Here is a 13,387-nt window from a genome sequence, read left to right as displayed (position 1 = left end):
TATCACAGGCATAAGGGTGCCCTGTGACCACAAGAAGTCTTTCCATACTTCCTAAATAGTTTTATATTTTAGCTACAAAGGCCAGTCACTAGCCCCACTTTTGTTCTTAACTAGCAGAATTTTTATGTCCATCCATACAACTTCCTGGGTCTGTTCATTTTCAGATGGGAGCAGAAACCATAACCATGTACTTCATATTAGGCATTCCCATGTGATGGCGAATCATCATATGCTGTCCAATTTCTTTAAGATAAATGGAGTGATTTGCAGCAAGGCCACGTAGATGAGGAAGTCCTGTTTGGAGGTGAGCACTTCCTCACATATCTGCTTCATTTCCTTAGGTCCAGCTTCAGCATGAGCCCCTCAATCAGGAATATTGAGGTCTCCCCAACTTCCAGCTGCTGCACTCTGCTCCCTGTACATGTTCTGAGAAACTGGCATGGAGAGCATAGAATCTGTATTATGTATACAACAAGCACCAGACAAAGTCTTAGCCAGGATATTGCAAATCACTCTGACCCTCAGTCTCCTTATCTATGAAAAATATGATGATGACAATAACTACCTGAAACTTGTTTTAAAATTTGTGTGTGTACGTGTGTGTGTGTGTGTGTATGTGTGTGTGTGTGCATGAGACTGCTTGGGAAATTATAAAGAAATGTGCAAATGGAGGTTCTCTTGACAGTGTTCATCTCAAACAAATTGTACTGGCTATGAAGTATGTTTGAAGCATAGTATGTGTTCTACTTCAGAAAAATAGCATTAGTATTTTTCTGTTTACAAATATAGCACATTTTGTTGGGCATAAATATGATATTTTCTATGCCCTAATAAAAGAAAATTAAATTTTATGAACATTGGATCTTAGTGTATATAGGGTTTTGGAAACCTGATTTTTTTTACATAGCATTATAACATAGCATTTTTAGTCTATTGAATATTAAGACAATATTATTGAAGACATTAGAATATTGCACTGAGTGTGTATGTTATGTATGTTTTCATGAGTGCATATTTCTTCAATTGCATTTCTGATTGCTTCTTTAGGATAAATTCCTAGAAGTGGTATTATTTGGTTAATAAATACACATTGGTATACGTTGACCCAATTATTTTCAAAAAGTTAATACCGAATTACATTTCCATTTATGTTGTTTTCCCAATCTAAAAATCTATGCCTTTTAACTGCTTAGTTTACTGTAATTTACTGGTAAATTTGGGGTTTTTCTTAACATCTGATTGTAATTTATAATTGCTTCTCTTTGTCTATGCTTCTTTGCTTTCTTCAACTTTCCTCTGAGTTAACCGAGTTTTTTTTCTCTAATTTTATACTTCCTTTTAGTATAGAAGATAAATATTCTACTTATTTCCCTTACTGGTTACCATTAAAATTTTAACAAAATGTAATGTTAACTTCTCTATCATCAAACAATGCAGGAACCCTGGAATGGTTTAAATGTCAGTGTCCCAACCCTTGCCACCTGTTGTCAAGTGTTTTAGTTCTACCGTGATTTTGACACACACATCCCCAAATTGGTTGCTACTATTTTTTTTTTAATGTTTTGTATATGATGAGTTTGGAATTACTTAAAGGTTGTTTTTAGCATCAGTCCTTTTTAGATTCAGTTTTGTTCTTCATGAAACATATTCTGTAATAAGTATTTCATTAAAGGTCTCTTAGAGTTAGTACTTTCATGCTTTGTTTCTTTTTAAATTTTTCTAAGGTTATGTATTTAGCCCTTACTGTTTATTTTGCTGGGAGTAGTTTTAGGATGGAAGCTAATGTCTCTCAGCACTTTGAAGATATTATTTTACTGTCTTTAAAAATTTTTTTTGTTATGAAATATAACATATACACAGAAAAGTGATAACTTTCAAAGTATGACTTAACAAGTAGTTAGCAAATTTCAAAGAATGTTATGGGTTACCATTTCACAATTTCAGTTTTTCCTTTATTGTGAGGTATAACATATATACAGAAAGGTGATAACTTTCAAAGTACAATTTAGCAAGTAGTTATAGAGCAAATTTCAAAGAATGTTTTGGGTTACCGTTTCACAATTTCAGTTATTTTCTTATTGCGGAATATAACGTATATACAGAAATGTGATAATTTTCAATATATTATTTAATAAGTAGCTATAGAACAAATTTCAAAGCATGTTATATGTTACAGTTCCACCATGTCAGATATTTCCTTCTAGCTATTCTACTACTTGAGAAACTAAAAAAAAAATACTTCTATAAAGATTCAGTATTTGTAATCCTTCGTTAAATCCTATCTTGTCAGTTGCTACTGCTCTCTCTTTTGATCGCTGTCTCAATCTTCAGGGATATTTGGGCAGTGACCAACCTAATTTGTTCATATGGAAAGGGGGTGTCGACATTATGGGGAAGGGGGATGCACCTGGTTGATTTTCTTATTTTACTGTCTTTTGACAACTGTGGTTGCTGTTGGGAATTCTGATTTCAGTCTATATTTTGAAAATTAATTCTTATTAATTATGCAAATGGTGTTTATTGTGTTCATACCACATTTGAGTTTATACTAAATTCATACTGGATTCATACAAATTTTCTGAGAATTCCAAGATGACCTTGATACTTTCTTGCCATTGAGATAATCCAGTAATAAAGTCTAATAATGGAGACATATCCACAGATAAATACTGTACAAATTGGAAACATTGTTATTGAGATTTGTGCATTGTATTCAGGCAGATTTTAGAATGGGTACTTCACCTGGTAGACTGAGATAATCACATAGCAATAGCTGGAAAAAGAATAGGAAAATTGGGTACTGGTCAAAGCAAACTTTATAAGCAAAAGCTTGTATATGTAGAAAATCATACTATGTTTGTTGAACTGCAATATGCTCCCATGACTTGAACAAAACATACGCAAAATAAAGCATGACAGACGAAGGGACAAAGTTATGGAGGGACATATGCTAAAGGCCTTAAAAGAAGAAGGTAGACATTTGAGAAATATTTAGCTCATAAAGTTGTCAGGCTTGCTGATAGATTGGATGTAGCAGCCAAGGTAGAAAGGAATTGGACATGTGTTCTAGGCTTCAGCTTGAGCAAGAGATGAATCTTATAGACGACACCTTCCCGATGTGGTTGGTCATTGGGAATTGCAGGTTACCAAAAGGCAGGAGATACATTCTCTGGTGTACCCGTCAGAGCACAGCACCTTGAATATAACAGAAGTTCAAAAATGTTTGTTGACCACATCACCATGAAACTGTCTAGTTTACTGGCACTGTTTATTAGAAGGTTGAATAAAAGCCACAAGTGTGGAAATAACAGTGAGACAATTGTTTACTTGCTGCATCTGGAGAGAATGAGCCATGGCATATATAATAAGCCTTATGAATACAATATCCAAGGATTAGCTAAACATAGGACTTAATTTACAATCATAAAAGAAAGAAATTTATAACCAACATCCTGACTACAGAGAATTTTGTCTCCATAAAATTTGCAACTTCATGTTCTTGAATGTTCCATAGAAAAGTATATTTGAGGACAAGGAGCAGATGTTTAAATATTGTCTAACTGGAAATTAAAATACAATAGCAACATGCACAAAAATTGTAATAATCCCCATCTCTTACAAATCCCTTTACAGTTTTTGAAAGACTTTCATATGCATTATTTTATTTGATCATTATAACAATAGAGTTAAGTAGATGGTTCCATATTACTATTCCCATTTTATAGATGACTCAAAGAGGCTCAGAGATTTACTTCAGATCACCCAGAGGGTCTGTAATACAAGGCTCCTAAGTCACTAAGGTAGGAGAAGATGTGATAGATATAAAATTACAGTATTTAGAATATTTTATCAAAAGAGATCTTCTATGATGGCTTTGATTGCTTCAAAAAAAGAAGCTCATTCCAAGAATACAGAAGATTAGTCAGTGGGTTGGGTGAAAGATTTGAGATGTTGAGAGGTTTGGGATAATCCTTGAGATTCAGTGAAGGAATTGACTAAGCAGAGCTTGAAAAGATTATAAATTTAGAGATGATGAACCAAACAAGATTATAATTCACAGAACAATTAGATGTATAAGAGTTTGATATTAGAGATTGGGCTAGGTACCTAAGTTTTCTGAAATTATGATAAGACCTGTGGCCAGTGGAAGTAAAGTTGCTTTGTGATAAGGTCCAAGAACTATAATGCTAGTATATTTGGGGGTCCTTAAATCCTACAATTCCAGAATTATAGCAAAATTTATCAGTATGGACTTGTAACATGGTGCACTATCAAAGGTCACTATAGGGGCAGAAACAGATAACCCTCAAGCCTCTGTGGCTATACATATAACATAGTTTATTTCTTGCCCATTTAAAGTCCAACCAGTAGCAAGGGGCTCTGCTCCACAGAGTCATTCAGAGGCTCTGCTATCTTTAACATGTAACTTGCAGGGTTGCCCTGGCAGTTAATATCCACTTACTAGATGGAGAAAGAGGAAATATGGAGGATTTATGGGGCCAGGCATGGGAAATGATGACATAACATCCCTGGAACTCTATGGTCCAGAACGCAGTCAAATAGTCACATTTAACTCTCAAGGAAGCTTGGGACATAATCTAGCTATCTGACCCAAAGTAAAGGGAAATGGGTGTTGTGAACAGCAATGCCATACAGCTTTAATGTGTGTTTGGAAAATATCATAAAGTTGTTAGATAACAAAGATGAGTAGGAGTAGAGGGTGATACTGAGCAACATGAAATTCAAAGGAAATGGAAGTAGAAAAGCAATAGTATGGACACATCTTTGGTGATCTAGTAAATAGCTTTTGTGCCAGTTTGTATATTTATGTCCCCCAGAAAAAGCCATGTTCTTTGATGCAATCTTGTGGGGGCAGACATATTAGTGGGGATTAAGTTGGAATGTTTGGATTAGGTTGTTTCCATGGAAATGTGCCCCACCCAAATGTGGGTGATGACTCTGATTGGATAGTTTCCATTGAGGTGTGACCCCATCCATTCAGCATGGGCCTTGATGAGTTTACTGGAGCACTATAGAAGCTCAGACAGAAGGAGCGAACTTGCTACAGCCAAGAGGAACACTTTGAAGAACGCACAGAAACTGAGAGAAGAACTTCAGCTTACAGAGACATTTTGGAGACAGCCTTTGAAAGCAGACTTTTGCTCTGGAGAAACTAAGAGAGGACAAATGTCCCAAGAGCAAATAAGAGTGACATTTTTGAGGAGCTGAAGCCTAGAGAGAAAGCCATTTTGAAACCAGAACTTGGAGGAGATGCCAGTCACGCACCTGCCCAGCTAACAGATGTTTTCCGGATGCCATTGGCCATTCTCCCATGAAGGTACCCGATTGTTAATGTGTTACTTTGGACATTTATGGCCTTAAGACTAGTAACCGTGTAATCACATAAACCCCCTTTATAAAAGCCAGTCCATTTCTGGTGTTTTGCATTCTGGCAGCATTAGCAAACTAGAACAGCTTTCCAATTTATGACCTTGCTATATGTGTAGTATGTGAGAAGCATCTCTAAACATGAATGCAAGGCAACAAGGACATGGCACGGAAAATAAGATTTCAGTTATGATTGGTGGTAAAAAGGCTGAAGAAGGAAGGGAAATTTGTAGTAAATAAACGTTTCCAGATATTTTAATAGAAGGGGTGAGAGAGGGTTCAGTGGGATTCACTAATTCTTTCAATAGATATTTAGATTTGCCTATGTTTCAGATTCTGCACAAGGTTTCTGGGCTGCAAGACTAAACAGCAGAAGTGTAAAGGAGATCCTCTTGAACAGTAAGTGGAACAATGAATGAGATTAAAAGGGAATACGTAGTAGGCTAAGAGGGGGTATGTTAAGTATTGGCCAAGGAATACTTGTTAAGAGGCATGGGTGATCTCTTGTCGGAACACTTGCACTTACTGTGCTTGAAGAGAAGCCCAATACATTTGCTTATGCATGATAGCAACTTTATTGGTTCATATAACTGAGAAGTCCAAGGTGCAACTTATTTTAATTTTGGTTCGATCCAGATGCTTATCCTCTCCCTTTTTCTATTTCTTTATATGCCTGATTTCTTATACCTACCTTATACAGTATCTGTATTTCTGTCACATTTTCATTTTTAAAATTAGACTCAATTTATGTAGCTCAAAACAATCACTGACAGCCTGAGCTTTAAATTTATATATTGTCTATCCCAAGGAAAGAAAATCATTTTCTCTGCAAGAGAAGGTATATGAATTCTAATAGGAGCTCATTGCCCTTTCTTAATTTCACTTTTGTTATCCCCTTTGGATCAATCATTATAGCAGTGGCATGAGATACTATGATTGGCCAGGAATAGAGAGGCACATGATTAATATTTTTACCGGGTCCCTTGCAATAGGGAAATAGCAACATCCTCCTGGAAAGAAGCCTGCTGGGCAGAAAAAAACAATTTATAACCACTATAGATGGAACTGAGTGATTTCAAATGTTTCAACTTTAGGACATTTGCTTGGTGCTGAGAGTTCCAACTGGTATCAGGCCAGTCATCACCTAAAGGTCTCTCACTGTATATAAGGCAGTGTGCTATAGACCCTGGTTTAAACAAAGTCTGTCTCAGTGCAATATTTACATGACTATGAGTTTACAAGAGTACTAAAGGTTCTGTACAATTGTTAGCATATACTACTTTGAAAAAGAAATTAACTAAATTGGGTATAATTGGAGCATAGATAAAAACATGAAAAAATCATGAGAAATTTGATTTCTTTTTGTAAATGTAATACAGAGTTCTCATACCACCCTATTTTTAACACCTTGAATCTGAGAGTTACATTCATTCTAATTCAGGAAAGAACATTTTTATAATTGTACTATTAACTATAGTCCATCATTTACCATAAGGTTCATTGTGTTGTACAGTCCTATATTTTTTCTTTAAATTTTCATTCTAGTAACATATATAAAACCTAAAATTTCCCCCTTTAACCACATTCACCTATATAATTCAGTGCTGGTTAATTACATTCCCAATGTTCTGCTACCATCACCACCATCCATTACCAAAACTTTACAATCAACCCCAAAATAAATTGGGTACAACTTAAGCATTAAATCCCCAGTCTCTACCTCCAACCTAACCCCTGGTAACCTATATTCTACATTCTGACTCTATGAGTTTGCATATTCTAATTATTTCTTATCAGTGAGATCATACACTATTTGTCCTTTTGTGTCTGACTTATTTCACTCACACAATGTCTTCAAGGTTCATACGTGTTGTCATATGTATCAGAACTTCATTCCTTTTTAATGGTGAATAATATTCCATTGTATGCATATACCTAGTTTTTGTTTATCCATTCATCAATTGATGGACTCTTGGGTTTCTTCCATCTTTTGGAAATTGTGAATAATATCACTATGAACATCGGTGTGCAAATATCTGTTTGAGTCTCTGCTTTCAATTCTTTTGGGTTTATACTTAGCAGTGGGATTCCCAGGTCATATGGTAATTCTATTTTTTAGCTTCCTGAGACACTGTAAAGCTGTCTTTCACAGTGGCTCCACCATTTCACATTCCTACCAGCAATGAATGAGTATTCCTATTTCTCTATATCCTTGCCAACACTTGCAATTTTATTTTTTAAAAAATTAGCCATTCTAGTGGGTGTGAAATGGTATCTCATTTTGGCTTTGATTTACATTTACCCAATAGCTAGTGCTGTTGGGCATTTTTCATGTGTTTTCTAGCCATTTGTATATCCTCTTTGGAGAAATGTCTGTTCAAGTCTTTTGCCCATTTTTTAAATTGAGCTTTTTGTCTTTTTATTGTTGAATTGTAGGATTTATTTCTATGTTCTGGATATTAAACACTTACCGTATGTGTAGTTTTCTCCCATAGAGTAGTTTTTCTTTTCTCTTTTGTGGCAAATTCTTTTGATGCATGAAAATTTTTAATTTTGAGGAGATCCAATTTATCTGTTTTTTTTCTTCTGTTGCTTGTGCTTTGGGTGCATAGTAATCTTTCTTAGATGGTTTCTTACCATTACCTAACACAAGATCATGAAGAAGCTTTCCAACATTCTAGGAATTTTATATTCTTGCTTTTTATATTTAAGCCTTTGATCCATTTTTTTGTTTTGTTTTTGTTTTTTTAATTCAATTTTATTGAGATATATATTCACAAACCATACAATCATCCACACTGTACAGTTTTTCATAGTAAATTATATCATTGTACATTCATCACCACAATTTTTGAACATTTTCATTACCACACACAAAATAAGAATAAGAATAAAAATCAAAGTAAAAAGGAACACCCAAAACATTCCATATACCCCATCCCTCCCTATTATTCATTTACTTCTTGTTCCCATTTTTTCACTCATCTGTCCATACACTGGATAAAGGGAGTGGAAGCCACAAGGTTTTCACAATCACATGGAAACACAGTGTAAGCTATATAGTTATACAATCATATTCTAGAATCAAGGCTACTGGGGTGTAGTTCAACAGATTCAGGTATTTCCTTCTAGCTGTTCCAATACACTAAAAACTAAAAAGGATATCTATGTAATGCATAAGAATAGCCCCCAGAATGATCTCTCAACTCTATTTGAAATCTCTCAACCACTGAAACTTTATTTTGTTTAATTTCTCTTTCCCCTTTTGATACAAGAAGGCTTTCTCAATCCCATGATGCCAGGGCCAAGATCATTCCCATGAGTCATGTCCCACATTGCCAGGGAGATTTTCACCCCTGGGAGTCATGTCCCAGGTAGGGGGGAGAGCAGTGAGTTTACATGCAGAGTTGGCTTGGAGAAAGAGGCATCTGAGCAACAAAAGATGTTCTCTAGGGGTGACTCTTAAGCATAATTTAAGTAGGCTTAGTCTCTCCTTTGCTGTAACAAACTTCATAAGGGAAAGCCCCAAGTCTCTGATCCATTTTGAGTTAATTTTGTACATGGTGTAAGATAGGTGTCCACCTTCATTCCTTCCATATGGATATCCATTTCTCCCAGCACAGTTTGTTGAAGATACTATTCTTTCCCACTTGAGTGGACTGGGCAGCCTTTTAAACAACCAGTTGGCCATGGATGTGAGGGTCTATATCTGAACTCTCAATTCTATTCCATTGGTCTGTGCATCTATCCTGTGCCGTCACCATGCTGTTTTAACTACTGTAGATTTATAATAAGTTTTAAAGTCAGGAAGTGTGAGTCTTCCAACTTTTCTTTTTCAAGAAGGTTTTGGGTATTCATAGTACCTTACCTTTCATAGAAAGTTGATGATTGCCTTTTCCATTTCTGCACATTAAGCTGTTGGAATTTTGATTGGGACTGCATTGAATCTATAAATCATTTTGGGTAGAACTGACATCTTGACAATATTTAGACTTCCAATCCATGGAGCATAGAATGACTTTCCATTTACTTAGATCTTTGATTTCTTTTAGCAGAGTTTTATAGTTTTCCCTATGTAAGTCCTTTACATCTTTGGTTAAATTTTTTCTGATATTTGATTCCTCTAGTTGCTTTTGTAAATGGAATTTTTTTTTCTTGATTTCCTCCTTAGATTGCTCACTACTAGTACATGGAACCCTACTGATTTGTGCATGTTGATCTTGAGCTTGTACCCTCCATTTTGCTGAATTAATTTATTAGCTCCAGTATGATTGTTGTAGATTTTTCAGGACTTTTTGTGTACAGGATCATGTCATCAGCAAATAGTGAAAGTTTTATTTCTCTTCCAATTTAGATGCCTTTTATTTCTTTTCATTGCTTAATTGTTTTGTCAAGAACTTCCAGTACAATGATGAATAAAATGCATGACAGTGGGTGTCCTTGTCTTGTTCCACATCTTACAAGGAAAGCTTTCAGTCTTCACCATTGAGTATGGTGCTAGCAGTGGATGTTTCATCTATGCTCTTTATCATGTTAAGGAAGTTTTCCTCTATCCCTATTTTTCTAAATAGTTTTATCAAGAAAGTATGCTGAATGTGTTCAAATGATTTTTCTACACTGGTTGAGATGATCGTGTGGTTTTTCCCTTTGTTTTTTAATGTGGTATATTACATTAATTGATTTTCTTATGTTGAACCACCATTGTGTGTCAGGGATAAATCCCATTTGATCATGGGATTAATGTTGCATACATACTATATATGTATATACATATATTATATAATTGGAATAATCTAGTATGCAACCTTTTTGGATTGGCTTTTTTCACTCAGCATAATTTTTTGGAGATTCATCCAGGTATTTGTGTATATCAATAGTTCATGCCATTTTATTCCTGAGTGGTACTACGTGGTATGGATGTGCTGCAGTTTACTTAATTCATCCATTGAAGGGTATCTGGGCTGTTCCAGGTCTGAGGTTATTATTAATAAAGCTTTTATAAACATTCTGGTAAGATATTTGTGTGGCATAAGTTTTGTTTTTCTGGGATAAATGTCCGGATGTGAAATCACTTAGTCACATGGTAGATGCATGTTTCGTTTTTTCAAGAATCTGCCAAACTGTTCCAGAGTGGCTGTACCATTTTTACATACCCACCAAGTATGAATGATCCAGTTGTTCCACATTCTTGCCACAATTTTCTGTTGTCAGTATTTTCTTTTTTATTTAATTTTAGCCATCCTTGTAGGTATGTAATAATATCTCACTGTGGTTTTAATTTGCATTTCCCTAATGGCTTATGATGCTCAACATTTTTCATGTGCTTATTTATCTTATTTATCCTCTTTGATGAAATGTTTCTTCATGTGTCTTTTGCCCAAGTTCAAATTAGATGGTTCATTTTGTTTGTGGTAAAGTTTTGAGTGTCCATATATAGTAGATACTAGTCCTTTGTCAGGGATGTGGTTTGCAAATATTTTCTCCCAGTCTGTAGCTTGTATTTTCATCCTCTTAAAAGGGTTTTCTTGCAGAGAAAATTTTCAGATTTGATGAATTCCAACTTATCAATTTTCCCTTGAATGGAACATACTTTTAGTGTCAAGGGCTTTTTGCCTACGCTTAGACTCTAAAGACTTTCTCTTATGTATTTTTCTCAAAGTTTTATAGTTTTATGGCTTACATTTAAATTTATGATCAATTTTCAGTTAATGTTTCTATAAGACATGAAGTTTAAGTTGGAGTTCTGGTTTTTATTTTGTTTTATTTATTTGTTGTTTTTTTATGGTGTCCTGTGTTGCTACAGCACGGTTTACTAAAGAGGCTCTCTTTCCTCTATTGAATTGCTGTACCCTTTTGTCAAAATCAGTTCAGCATGTTTGTGTGCACCTACTTCTAGGTTTTCTATTACATTCCATTCATATACATGTTTATACCTCTGCCAATATATCACAGTCTATATTGCTGTAGCTATATAATATCTTGAAATAGGGTAGACTGATTTCTCCACTTTATTCTTGTTCATAATTATTTTAACTATACCTTTCTAGATAAATCTTTGATCAATCTTTTGTGTATCAACAAAAACATTTATGGAATTTTGATAGGAATTGTGTTATACCTGTACGGCAATTTGTGCAGAATTGACATCTTTACTAGGTAGAGTCTTCCTATCCATAAACATGGTATGTCTCTCCATTTACTTAAAACTTTAAAAAAAATTCTCTCATTAGCATTTATTTTAGTTTTCAGCATACAAGTCCTGGACATGTTTTCTAAGATGTCCCAAGGATTTCAGTGTTTTGTACAATTGAAAATGATGTTGAATTTTTAATTTTGGTTTCCATGTATTTATTGATAATATAGAGAAATACAATTGATTTTGCATATTTATCTTGTATCCTGCAAATTTGAACTCATTCAATATAGGAAAAATCATTCGTTATAGTTTGTAAATTTCCTGAACTTTTCTATACAGACCATCATGCCATCTGCAAATAGGAAGAGTTATATTTTATACTTTCTGATCTGTTTACCTTTTATTTTCTAGTCTTATTGCACTGGCTGGAAATTCCAGCACATTGTTGAATAAAAGTGGTGAGAACAGACATCGATGCCTTATTCCCAATTTTAGTAAGAACGCCCTCAGTCTTTGACATTAAATATAATTTTAGCTATAGGTTTTAGGTAGATGATCTTTTTAAGTTGAAGAAGTTCCCATCTATTCACATTTTGAATGTTGTTATCATGAATGCGTTTGAATTATGTCAACTTCTTTTTCTGAATTGACTAATATGATCATTTGGTTTTTCGTCTTTAGTCTATTAATATGATGTATTGCATTTATTGATTTTTGAATATTGACCCAAACTTGGATCCCTAAAACAAACCCTGATGAGTTCTATTTGCTATTACTTTGTTAGGGATTTTTGTATCTGATATTAGTCTTTGGTTTTGGTTTCAAGGTAATACTAGCTTCATAAAATAAATCTGGAACAGTTCCCTCTTTTTCTACTCAAGAGATTGTATAGAATTTGTGTTAATTGTTCTTTAAAAGGCTTGGTAAAGTTCTCCAGTGAAACATTCTGGACCTGGGGATTTCTTTTGTGAGACTTACTAATTGTGGATTTGATTTCCTTAATAATTATAAGGTTATCCAAATTTTTATTTAATACGGGTGAATTGTATTATTTTGTATCTTTCAAGGAATTGGTCTATTTCATCTACATTGTCAAATTTATATGATTGTGTAAAGTTGTTTGTAATTTTTCCTTATTATCGTTTTGATGTCTCCAGAGTCTTGTGGTGATACCTCATTTCATTCCTGATATTGTGAATTTATGTCTACCTATTTTTTTTTAATCTTCATTTTATTGAGATATATTCATATACCACGCAGTCATACAAAACAAATCGTATTTTCGATTGTTCACAGTACCATTACATAGTTGTACATTCATCACCCAAATCAATCCTGACACCTTCATTAGCACACACACAAGAATAACAAGAATAATAATTAGAGTGAAAAAGAGCAATTGAAGTAAAAAAGAACACTGGGTACCTTTGTCTGTTTGTTTCCTTCCCCTATTTTTCTACTCATCCATCCATAAACTAGACAAAGTGGAGTGTGGTCCTTATGGCTTTCCCAATCCCATTGTCACCCCTCATAAGCTACATTTTTATACAACTGTCTTCGAGATTCATGGGTTCTGGGTTGTAGTTTGATAGTTTCAGGTATCCACCACCAGCTACCCCAGTTCTTTAGAACCTAAAAAGGGTTGTCTAAAGTGTGCGTAAGAGTGCCCACCAGAGTGACCTCTCGGCTCCTTTTGGATTCTCTCTGCCACTGAAGCTTATTTCATTTCCTTTCACATCCCCCTTTTGGTCAAGAAGATGTTCTCCGTCCCACGATGCCAGGTCTACATTCTCCCCGGGAGTCATATTCCATGTTGCCAGGGAGATTCACTCCCCTGGGTGTCTGATCCCACGTAGGGGGGAG

General features: G+C 34.8%; 1 pseudogene; it reads right to left on the bottom strand.

Moving 5' to 3' along the window:
* Positions 1-225: 225 nt before the first annotated feature.
* LOC119516443 lies at positions 226-3,354 on the bottom strand (annotated as a pseudogene).
* Between the last annotated feature and the right edge of the window lie 10,033 nt (positions 3,355-13,387).

The sequence above is a fragment of the Choloepus didactylus genome, chromosome 20 (assembly GCF_015220235.1).
Source record: "Choloepus didactylus isolate mChoDid1 chromosome 20, mChoDid1.pri, whole genome shotgun sequence".
Lineage (NCBI taxonomy): Eukaryota > Metazoa > Chordata > Mammalia > Pilosa > Megalonychidae > Choloepus > Choloepus didactylus.
Note: the sequence above shows the minus strand (reverse complement) of the source record. Positions and strands in the feature narration are given on the sequence as shown.